This window comes from Neophocaena asiaeorientalis, unplaced genomic scaffold (assembly GCF_003031525.2).
Source record: "Neophocaena asiaeorientalis asiaeorientalis breed wild unplaced genomic scaffold, Neophocaena_asiaeorientalis_V1.1 scaffold49, whole genome shotgun sequence".
In the NCBI taxonomy this organism is placed as follows: Eukaryota; Metazoa; Chordata; class Mammalia; order Artiodactyla; family Phocoenidae; genus Neophocaena; species Neophocaena asiaeorientalis.
Genome location: NW_020172456.1, coordinates 3,622,218 through 3,634,826, shown reverse-complemented (window position 1 = coordinate 3,634,826; position 12,609 = coordinate 3,622,218). Strand labels below are relative to the sequence as shown.

At 39.8% G+C, this 12,609-nt stretch overlaps 1 pseudogene; it reads right to left on the bottom strand.

The window, feature by feature from the left end:
* Window positions 1-3,722: 3,722 nt before the first annotated feature.
* On the bottom strand, window positions 3,723-4,089 carry LOC112394897 (40S ribosomal protein S20 pseudogene; annotated as a pseudogene).
* Between the last annotated feature and the right edge of the window lie 8,520 nt (window positions 4,090-12,609).

Below are 12,609 nucleotides of genomic sequence, written 5' to 3'. Positions count from 1 at the left end.
TGGCCTTTGTAAAAAAAAAAAAAAAAAGAGGGTGTCAGGGGGCCCTGCACAGGTGAGAAGAATCTCTGATTGGATCCTCAAGAATGCTTCCAAGCCAAGGAGGCCTCCTGTGGTAAATAACAAGGGTTCAAAGGCTAGCAGGACTTGTCTTCAACAGGAAAACAATCCGGCTTTTACCTCGCTCGCATTGGAGCCCAAGCTCATCCGACAGAAATGAGCTCTTCACCACCGTGTTGTGAAAGACCCTTCTTCCCTTCATGGACTCCCATCCACACCCAAGTCCCCCTCCCACTGCCTGTGTCCAGCGTGTGTCCCCCTCCCACTGCCTGTGTCCAGCGTGTGTCCTAGAGACATAACAGGACCGAGCAGAAGAGACTAGGGAGGAAACATATGTGGAATGATGTGTACGGTTACCCTTTCTTAGGAACCACTTCGGATGCAAATAGACGATTCTGCAGAGGACCAGGGCAGGGCCCAGAGACAGAAGTTGAGCCTTATTTAAAAATGACAGTAGATGTCTGTATTTGTTTGGCAGTGTGGATTGTGGGGGCAGGGGGCACTGCAGTGAGGTGCGTGCTATTCTGGTGGGGCCTGGGAGCAGAACAGACGGGGCCGTTGGAGTCTCATCCAGCCCGAGCTGAGGGGCATGATCTCTCCTATCCTTGGCAGCACCCGGTGCTGGAGGAAAATCAACCCAAAGCAAGTCCTCAGAGAGCAAGCAGCCTCTTCATGAGAGGGGCCACGGGGGGCAGGCAGGAAAGTCATCAGGGTAACCAGCCTTAATAAAGGTAGAAGATGAAATGGGAGAGGGCTGGGCTGGAGCAGGGGGAGTCGCAGGGAAGGAAATGGTTGCTGGAGAAACAGATGCAATTGAACAAGACTTGTGGAGATGGATTTCCCTGCCTTGGTCCAAACTCAAATCCCTGTGCTCAGATTAATTAGCAAGGAAATATTTTCCTGTCTGCAGAAACAGGCTGCTGGATTGCCAGTGGGACATGAGGGTGGGCAGTCTATCAACTAACTACTAATTAGGTTACTTCCCACTGCTGTTGACATGTTCCTGGGCCAAAATAAAGGAGGGAGGAGGAGGGTATAGGAACAGAGACAGAGAGGGAGGTGCAGGCCAGGATCTTCTCTGCTCGTTGTGCAAAACTGTTGGCTGGAATTAGGAAGGAGACCTGGGTCCAAAGCCCAAAGGGGAGATGACAGAAGACAGCCATGTTCTGAGTAGCGGACAGCCCTTGGCGGAGAGCTACACTTGTGCTTGTATTGCCTGGCGTTCTACAAAAGCTCTGAAAACGTGCACAGTAGGGAAGGCCTGGGTGGGAATTTGAATGATGATAATAATGACAATGGGTGCTTTTTGAAGTATCGGTAGCACTTCATTCGTTCATTTATTCAACAAGTATGAGATAGGGGCGTGGGGGGGCACAGAGAATGGGAGATTAACATTCATTTGCCTCATTGTTTCTCATAACTAGGGAGAAGGTATTTTAGCCCCTTTTTATACATAAGGAAATTGGGGCTCAGAGAGGTTAAATAACTTGCCCATAGTCACACAGCAAGTAAGAAGCAGTGAAACTGAATTTTGCCCCCAAGCTGGTCCTGATTCCAGCCCTGCCTACCCTTAATCACTGCTCAGTGGATAATGCACAGTCAACAAATATATTGTCGTCTTTTGTCTGCCTGAGTTCCCCAATTCTGCCCTAAAGTTCTCAAGGCATGTTCTTCAGTATGTCACATGCAGGAACTTTAAATATCCTGCAGGAGGGGCACCACCATGTTTCCCAAGGTCTGAGGCCATCATTTAGTTCCCGATTTTAGAGAACCAAATAGGAAGGTTGGCCAACCCATTTCACTGGCAGCACCATCAAGTCATCTACATTGTGCACGTGTGGAGTCTGCCTATTTGCTTACAGTCTCTCACTGCAGATGGGACAGTAAGCTGTGGTGCAAAGTAGCTCATGGCCATGCCCTCTCCTGGGCCGGTCCATCCTCCACCCTCCACCCTTTCCCTGTGAGCAGAGTTGGACCACAGGATATCCCTCTGCTCTCTGGGTGAACCTCCTGCCTGGTGAGTCCTGTTCTGCCCCGTTGTTTCTTTCTTTCTTTCTTGGAATCTCCTCCTGCCATTAAAGTAGCTCTTTGTAGCCTGTGCACTAGATAGCAAGTTTCTTGAGGCCAAAGACTATGCCACGTTCACCTTTGCGTTCCCTGAACTTAATATTGTACCAGGGACCTTGTGATGAGTGTTCCATGAATGTTTGCTGAGTGAGGGAGTAAATGCCTGAAGGACTCTGTTTGGCTCACATCTGGCCTGCCTCTAAATGTTTCCCTAATTTTTACTGTTGCACCAGACACCAGTACTGGGGTGTCTAAGTATTCTCTGCTAACTAAGTATGGCACAAAGATGACAGTGCCCCCAGGATGCCATTTTACCCTGTGTGCATGCAAGTTCCCTCTTAACATTGAAAGAGTGGGGACTTTGTACAGAGGAGTTGCTACTGCTATGGACGGTGACTGGAGTTCAGGTACTGCTGTTCTCCCTCTTAGGCCTTTGAAAGGCAGATCCAGACCTGAGGGCCTGGGCATGGGTAGGCTGACGGATGGGGTAGGGAGATACATCAGAGTGGCCGGGAATGAAATAGTGTCCAGGAAACCTGCTTCCTCGGAGCGAGCCTTGTGCGAGCAGAAGGAATCTATCCACAGAGGGGTGAGGTAGCAGAGCAAGTGGGTTACCTAAAAATAGCAGCGCTGGTTTCCCACGCTTAGAGATGGGTCCTCTGTGATTCGTCTTGGCTGGTTTGTGCAAGTTTGCTTATTTATTGAGAGTTAGAGAAAAGGACCAAATCATTCACCTGCAGGTGGAAATCTGCAAGCCCTTCTGCAGTGAGCAACTAGACAGGGCAGCTACGCAAGAGGCTCCTGAAACCCAGAGGCCTGGGGCTTGCTGTGGGGAGGCAGCCAGGCCTAGGAGCCCCCCTTCAGCTGCTTCCTGCCTTTATGGCACAGTTGATGGTGGGCAGAACCTCACTCCAGTCACGGGAGACTCCTGTGGAAGAGGCATGTATATACACACAAGTGCCCACAGATCTGTACGAACGTGTATCTCTTTGAGGGAGTTAATGAGTACTGTGCATAAATCACCTAGCCCAGCGCCAGGCACCCATAGTAGGTGCTTAATAAATGTTAACTAAGGAGTCCATTAGGTGGGAGCGAAATCAGGACAGGAGGAGGTAGGGATCGAGAGATATAATATAAAACAGCCATAGTGTTTTTGAAGACAAGGGATGGATTTTTGGAGTCAGGAAGCCATAGGTTCAGATCCTAACTCTGCTGTTTGCTAACACTGTAACCTCAGGCAAGTTACGTCACCTCTCAGAATCAGTCCTCATCTATAAATTTTTAAAAACGGGGATAATAATACCTATCTCATAAGATGGTTGGGATTATTAAGTGAAATTACATAGAGAGAGTACCTGTACAAGGCTGAGTTCAGTAAATTAGAGCTATTTTTCTTTTTATTATCATTTGTTATGAATAGCATCAACAATGAGGACCCTCAGATTATTAACAGTTAGAATATTACTTTAAAAAAGAACTCATATTAAAGATGCCAATACTCCCCAAATCGATCTATAGATTTAATGAAATTCCAATCAAAACACCAGTAGGCTTTTTTTTTTTTAACAACTGATTATCAATATATGAAAAACGTTGATTTAAGCATCTGCAATGGTGACTTCAAGCTCAACTCCTGGCTCAGTCCTGATGGAAGTGATCTGCTTGACAATCGCAGAAGGACTGCGCAGGTCGATGAGTCGCTTGTGGATCCTCATCTGGAAACGATCGCAAGTCTTAGAACCTTCACCACAAGGAGTTTTCCTTGTAGTCTGAGAATATTCTCGGAGTCTTGGTAGGCATCGGAACCGGTCCTTTCATTTTGAGATTCTTTTCCTTCGCACTTCTGATCAGGTCAGCACATACCTTCTCCAAAGACTGCACGCTGCGGCTGGTGAGGGTGATTCTAATGCCGTGAATCGCCACCTCGGCCTCCACGGGAGTCTTTCCGGTATCTTTAAAAGCCATGGCTGCGGCGCGGCTTCCTGACCGACTTGTTCCTCGGCCAGAGCGAACAGCGGCGAGTCACGAGCAGGAGCCGGTGGCCCGAGGCTCCGCTGCAGGGACCGCGTCTTCCTCCAAGAGCCAGCAGGCTTTTTAAAAATAGAAATTGACACACATATTCTAAAATTTATATGGAAATGCAAAGGCCTCATAATAAACCAAAATATGTTTTAAAAGAAAAAAGTTGGAAGAGCTATACTACCAGATTTTAAGACTTAAAAGCTACAGCAGTAAATATTGGCATAAGGATAGGCGTATTGATGAATGAAACAGAATGAAGAGTTCAAATGTAGACCCATTTAGTTGCTTTTCTACATAGGTGCCAAGGTTTTCAATGTGGAAAGGATAATATTTTCAACAGATGGTGCTGAAATGGCTGGATATCCATTTGGAAAAAACAAAACAAAACAAAAACCTCAGTTCTTCTTGCCTCACACCACCTACAGAAATTTATTCAAAATGGGCTATAGATTTGTGATGGCTGATTTTACGTGTCAACTTGGCTGAGCCACGGGGTGCCCAGTTGGTCAACCAGTATTCTCCATGTTTCTATGAGGATATTTTTGGATGCGATTAACATCTAAATCAACAGATTGAGTGAAGTAGATTAACCTCCCTAATGTTGGTGGACCTCATCCAATCAGTTGAAGGCCTGAATAGAACAAAAAAGCTGACTCTCTCTTGAGTAAGAAAGGATTCCTCCTGCTTTCCTGCCTTTGAGCTGGGACAATGACTTTTTCCTGCCTTCAGACTTGAAATGAAACATCAGCTCTTCCTGGGTCTCTAGCTTGCCAACTCTGCAGATCTTAGGACTTGTCAGCTTCCATAATCCCATGAGCCAATTCCTTATAATAAATCTCTTTCCATAAATATATAGATATATCTCCTACAGGTTCAGTTTCTCTGGAGAACCCTAATACAGACGAAAACTTGTGTTCATTGAAAGACACAGTGGTAGATTGAATATTGGCCTCCCCAAAATGTCCATGTCCTAATCTTGGAACCTGTGAATATGTTACCTTACATGGTAATAGAGACTTTACAGATGTGATTAAATTACGAATCTTGAGATAGGGATATGTTCCTGAGCTATCCAGTGGGCCTAGTATAATCACAAAGACCCTTTTAAGAGGGAGGCAGGAGGGTCAGAGACAGAGAGGAGATGTGATGATGAAAGTAGAGGTTGCAATGATGCAGGGCCACCAGCCAAATAGTGTATGCAGCCTCTAGAAACTAGAAAAGACAAGTAAATCAACTCTCCTCTCAAACCTCCAAGAAGAATGCTGCCCTGCCAACACCTTGATTTTAGCCATCAAAGGAGGTGAAATTGACCTCCAGAACTAGAAAACAATGAATCTGTGTGTTTTTTAGCCACTAAGTTTGTGATAACCAGTTACAGCATCAATAGGAAACTAATACAGACACCACTGAGAAAACACACATGCACACAGACATAGGACTTATATCAAGAATACATAAAGTCTTATAGTTCAGTAGTAAGACAACCCAATTTAAAAATGGGCAAAAGATTCAAACAGACAAAAGAAGACATACAAATGGCCAATAAGCACACAAAAAGATGCATAATATCACCAATTACCAGGAAAATACAAATTAAAACCACAAAGTACTATCTCATGATCATTACAATGGCTAAAATGGAAAAGACTGCCAATGCCAAGTGCTAATGAGAAGGAGGACGAGTTGGACTTGCATACATTTCTGGTGGGAATGCAAAATGTTCAACCACTTTGGAAAATTGTTTGCTGGTTTCTTATAAAGTTAAACATAGATTTACTACATAACTGAGAATTCAACTTTTAGTTACTTACCCAAGATGAATGAAAACATATGTCCAAGCAAAGACTTGAACGTGAATGCTCATAGCAGCTTTAATCTGTAAAAGTTAAAAATTAGAAACAACCCCAAATGTCCATCAACCAGTGAATAGATAAATTATGGTATATCAGTAAAGGAATACTAACCTGCAATAGAAAGGACGAGACTACAGACACATTCAACAACATGGATGCATCTTAGAAACATTATGAGAAATAAATTTAGTCAGACACAGAAAAGTACACTGTGATTCCATTTACATGAAATTCTAGAAAAGGCAAAATGAATCTAGAGTATCAGCAGATCAGTGGTTGTCTGGGACCAGGGGTGGGGCAAGCAAAGAGGCAGGAAAGAGCTTTTGGGGGATGATGGAAATATTCTATGTCTTGATTGTGATGGTGGTTAGAGGTCAGTAAACTTTCTTCTATCAAGGGTCAGATAATAAATATTTTAAGCTTTGAGGACCATATGGTGCCTGTTACGACTACTCAATTTTATCACTGTAGCATGACAGCAGACATAAATAATATGTAAACAAATGAATGTGGCTGGATTTGGCTCAAGGGCCATAGTTTGCTGACCCCTGGTCTAGACTCTTCAAACTATATTCCTTAAATAGGTACATTTTATTATATTATATAACATCGATAAAAATAACACAAATCAAAAATATTATGTAGCTATTTTTGAAGTTAATGTTTTGGAAAGCTACATACAGAAAATGTACAAATGATGTGTACAGCTTGATGCATTTTAATTTTAGCCATTCTAGCAGGTGTGGAGTAGTATCTCATTGCAATTAATTTATATTTCCTGGTCACAACTGATACTGAGCACCTTTGATAATGCTTACTGGCCATTTGGGTATTTTTGTGTGTGTGAAGTGCCTGTTTAAGTCATTTTAAAGTTCAGTTGTTGGGACTTCCCTGGTGGCGCAGTGGTTAAGAATCCGCCTGCCAATGCAGGGACACGGGTTTGATGCCTGGTCCAGGAAGATTCCTCCGCGGAGCAAATAAGCCCGTGTGCCACAACTACTGAGCCTACACTCTAGGGCCCGCGAGCCACAACTACTGAGCCTGTACTCTAGGGCCTGCGAGCCACAACTACTGAGCCCACATGCTGCATCTACTGAAGCTCACGTGCCTAGAGCCTGTGCTCCGCAACAAGAGAAGCCACCGCAATGAGAAGCCCGTGCACCGCAACAAAGATCCAACACAGCCAAAAATAAATAAAATTATAAAAATAAAGTTGTTTACCTTTTACTGATTTGTATGAATTCTTTGTATAGTCTGGATACAGGTCTCTTTTTCAGATATGGGTATTGAAAATATATTCTTCTAATCTACAGTTGACTTTATGCTCTTTTTATTGAAGTACAGTTGTTTTACAATGTTTTATTAGTTTCAGGTGTACAGCAAACTGATTCAGTTGTACATACATATATATATATTCTTTTTCAGATTCTTTTCCATTAGAGGTTATTACAAGATATTGAATATAGTTCCCTGTGCTATACAGCAAATCCTTGTTGTTTATCTATTTTATATATGCTGGTGTGTATCTGTTAATCCCAAGCTGCTAATTTATCCCTCCCCCTCCACGCCCACCCTTGTTTCCCCTTTGGTAACCATAATTTTGTCTTCTATGTCTGTGAGTCTATTTCTGTTTTGTAAATAAGTTCATTTGTATCACTTTTTTAGATTCTACATATAAGTGATATCATATGATATTTGTCTTTCTCTGTTTGACTTACTTTACTTTGTATGATAAACTCTTAATCCACCCATGCTGCTACATGGCATTATTTCATTCTTCTTATGACTGAATAATATTCCATGGTATGTATATGTACCACGTCTTCTTTATCCATTCATCTGTTGATAAACATTTACGTTGCTTCCATGTCTTGCTTATTGTAAATAGTGCTGCTATAAACATTGGGGTGCATGTATCTTTTCGAATTAGAGTTTTTGTCTTTTCCAGATACATGCCCAGGATGGATCATATGGTAACTCCATCTTTAGTTTTTTAAGAACCCTCCGTACTGTTTTCCACAGTGGCTGCATCAGTTTACATTCCCTACACCAACAGTGTAGGAGGGTTCCCTTTTCTCCACACCTTTTCCAGCATTTATTATTTGTAGACTTCTTGATGATGGCCATTCTGACCAGTGTGACATTTTATGCTCTCTTAATGGTGTCTTTTCTTGAACAGAGCTCTTAATTTTAATACAATCCAACTTATCAATATTTTCCTTTATGGTTAGTGCTTTCTACGACCTGTTTAAGACATCTTTACCTATTCCAAGGTTATAAAGATATTTCCCTGTTTTCTTGAAAGATCTTTATTATTTTAACTTTCACATTTAGTTATTCAATCTGGAAATGGCTTCTGTGAATGGATATCCAAGTGACCCAGTTCCATATATTGAAAAGGCAACCGTTTCCTACTTCATTGCAGTTACATCATTGTCATAAATCAAGTAACCCTCGTGTGAGTCTGTTTCTCTATTCTGTTCCATTGGTCTAGTTTTCTGTCTTTGTACTAATACTATACTGTCTTTTCTTATGAGGTTGTTATTTGGTTTTGATATTAGGGTAATGCTGGCCTCATAGAATGAGTTAGGATACATTCCCTTTTCTTCTGTCTTCTGAAAGAGATTGTAGAGAATTGATATAATTTTTTCCATAAATGTTACGTAGAATTCACTGTAATTTACCTGGACCTGGTGCTTTATGTTTTAGAAAGTTATTAATTATTGAGTAATTTTCTTTAGTAGTATAGGCTTATTCAGATTGTCTATTTCTTCTTGTGTGAGTTTTAGCAGATTGTGTCTCTCAAAGAAATGGTCCATTTCATCTAGGTTATCAAATTTGTGAGTATAGAGTTGTTTATAGTATTCCTTAATTAACCTTATAATGTCCATTGAATCTGTAGTGATGTACTCTTTTTCATTTCTGATATTAGTAATTTGTGACCTCTTTCTTTTTTTCTTAGTTAGCTGGTTAGAGGCTTACTGATTTTATTGATCTTTTCAAAGAACCAGCTTTTGGTTTCATTGATTTTCCCTATCAATTTTCTGTTTTCAATTTCATTGATTTCTGCCCAAACTTTTATTGTTTCTTTCCTTCTGCTTCTTTGGACTTAACTTCTTATTCTTTTCTAGTTTCCTAAGTTGGATGGAAGCTTAGATAAATTTCCCCACTACTATAAGTTTCCTAAGCACTGCTTTCACTGCATCCCACAAATTTTGATAAAGTGTGTATTCATTTTCATTTCATTCAAAATATTTTACAATTTCTCTTCAGATTTCTTCTTTGACCCATGTGTTATTTAGAAGTGTGCATACTATCTTAATTAGTGGAACTTTGTAAAAATTCTTGGTGTCTTCTTAGTCCTCAAATTTTGTTTTCCTACTTCAACGTTGGGTTATTTGTTTGTCTGTTTGTTTTGTTTTCTTACTTTGCATTTTCATATAAATTTTAGAATCAGCTTATCAATTTCTTAAAAAACTGCTTGGGATCTAATTGGGATTATACAGAATATATACATCAATTAATGAACAGTTACCCCTTTTACAATTCATGAATATTGCATATCCCTCCATTTATTTGGATTTCACTTTCTCTCAATAACTTTGTAATTTTCTATGTAAAAAAATTTCGCACATCTTTCGTTATATTTAAGGTATGTGATTTTTTTAAATGCTATTGTAAATGACATCTTTTTAAAGTACATTTTCTAATTGTTTGCTTCTAGTATATAAAGATAAAATTGACTTTTGGGTATTGGTCATGTATCCAGAGACCTTGCTAAATTCACTTATTCTAATAGTTTATCTGTATCGTTTTTGTATTTTTTACATAGACAATCATGTTACCTGCAAATAGTGACAAATTTATTTCCTCATTTCCAGTTCTTACACCTTATATTTCTTTTCCTTGCCTTACTACTCTGACTAGTATCCCAGTACAATATTAAACAGAAGTCATTTTAGTGGAATCCTATCTCATTCTCAATTTCATAGAGGAAGGAAGGCTTTCAATAATTTATGATTTAAGTATAAGGTTTTTTGGTAAAATTTACATAGATACACATTTTTATGGTAAGGAAGCTCTCATTTATTCTTAGTTTGTTAAGAAGCTTTTATTTTTTTTTAGTTATGGAATATAGTTTATGAAAAAAAAATTGGGGCGTCTTAAAATGACCATATGTTTTCTCTTTTTATTCTGCAATAATAGTGAATTATGTTGATTTGTGAATGTTAAAATAACCTTGCTTTTCTATAAATCCTAAACCCTAGTTTTCCTTTTTATATAACTCTGGGTTTGATTAGCTAGTATTTCATTTAAGATTTCTTGCATCAATATTTATGAAGGATACTGGACTGTACTTTTCTTTCTTGTAATTTTCTTTACTATATTTTGTGTCTGATTATGCTGGTTAGATTATGCTCACCCAAATAACAAGCTTTAGGAAGTGTTCCCTCTTTTTCTTTTCTCTGGAAGAGACTGGGTAAAACTGTTATTTTATTTCTTCCTTAAATCTTCGGAAGCATTTACAAATGAAGCCATCTAGGCCTAGAAATTACAAATTTAAATTCTTTAATATATAAAGAGAACTATTCAGATTTTCTGTTTTTTTCTTGTGTCAGTTTTAAGTTTTATTTTTAAAGGAATTTGTCCTTTTCATTTAAATTTTCAACTATATCAGCACATAGTTGTTATTCTCTAATCTTTTAAAAGTCTGTAGAATCTGTAATTGTGTTCCACTTCTCATTCTTCTTCCTATTATTAATTTTTTTGTGTGATTCTTGTTAAGGGTTTTTCAGTCTGCTAGTCTTTTCTGAGAACCAATTTTTTTTTTTTTAATTTTTAAAATTTTTGGCTGCGTTGGGTCTTCGCCGCCGCACGCGGGCCCTCTCTAGTTGTGGCGAGCGGGGGCTACTCTTCGTTGTGGTGCACGGGCTTCTCATTACGGTGGCTTCTCTTGTTGCAGTGGCCTCTCCCGCTGCGGAGCACGGGCCCCAGGCGCACCCACTTCAGTAGTTGTGGCTTGCGGGCTCCAGAGCGCAGGCTCAGCAGTTGTGGCACATGGGCTTAGTTGCTCCATGGCATGTAGGATCCTCCCGGACCAGGGCCCGAACCCCCGTCCCCTGCATCGGCAGGCGGACTCCCAACCACTGCGCCACCAGGAAGCCCCTGAGAACCAATTTCTGGCTTTGTTGATTTTATCTTACATACCTTTATTTTCTATTTAATAATTTCTGCTCTAATTAGAAATAAACTACAAGAAAAAACTATAAGAAACACAAACACGTGGAAGCTAAACAATATGCTACTAAACAACCAATGGATTGCAGAAGAAATCAAAGAGGAGATCAAAATATACCCAGAGACAAATGAAAATGAAAGCATGATGATCCAAAACTTACAGGATGCAGCAAAAGCAGTTCTAAGAGGGAAGTTTATAGCAATATAATCTTACCTCAGGAAACAAGAAAAGTCTCAAATAAGCAACCTAACCTTACACCTAAAGCAACTAGAGAAAGAAGAACAAACAAAACCTAAAGTTAGTAGAGAGAAAGAAATCATAAAGATCAGAGCAGAAATAAATGAAATAGAGACAAAGAAAGCAATAGCAAAGACTAATGAAACTAAAAGCTGGTTCTTTGAAAAGATAAACAAAACTGATAAACCTTTAGCCAGACTCATCAAGAAAAAAAAGGAGAGGACTCATATCAATAAAATTAGAAACGAAAAAGAAGTTACAACTGACACCACAGAAATACAAAGGATCATAAGAGACTACTATAAGCAACTGTATGCCAATAAATTGGTCAGCCTGGAAGAAATGGATGAATTCTTAGAAAGGTACAGTCTCCTAAGAGTGAACCAGGAAGAAATAGAAAATATGAACTGACCAACCACAAGCACTGAAATTGAAACTGTGATTTAAAAACTCCCAACAAACAAAAGTCCAGGACCTGATGGCTTCACAAGTGAATTCTATCAAACATTTAGAGAAGAGCTGACACCTATCCTCTGAAACTGTTCACAAAAATTGCAGAAGGAAAACTCCCAAACTCATTCTATGAGGCCACCATCAGGCTGATATCAAAACCAGACAAAGATACCACTAAAAAAGAAAATTACAGGCCAATATCACTGATGAACATAGATGCAAAAATCCTCAACAAAATACTAGCAATCCAAATCCAACAGCACATTAAATGGATCATACACCATGATCAAGTGGGGTTTATCCCAGGGATGCAAGGATTTTTCAATATCTGCAAATCAGTGTGATACACTACATCAGCAAACTGAAGAATTAAAACCTTATGATCATCTCAATAGATGCAGAAAAAGCTTTTGACAAAATTAAGCATCCATTTATGATAAAAACTCTCCAGAATGGCATAGAAGGAACATACCTCAACATAGTAAAGGCCATATACGACAAACCTACAGCTAACATCATACTCAAAGGCGAAAAGCTGAAAGCATTTCCTCTAAGATCAGGAACAAGACAAGGATGTCCACTCCTGCCACTTTTAATCAACGTAGTTTTGGAAGTCCTAGCCACGGCAATCAGAGAAAAAAGAGAAATAAAATGAATCCAAATTGGAAAAGAAGTAGTAAA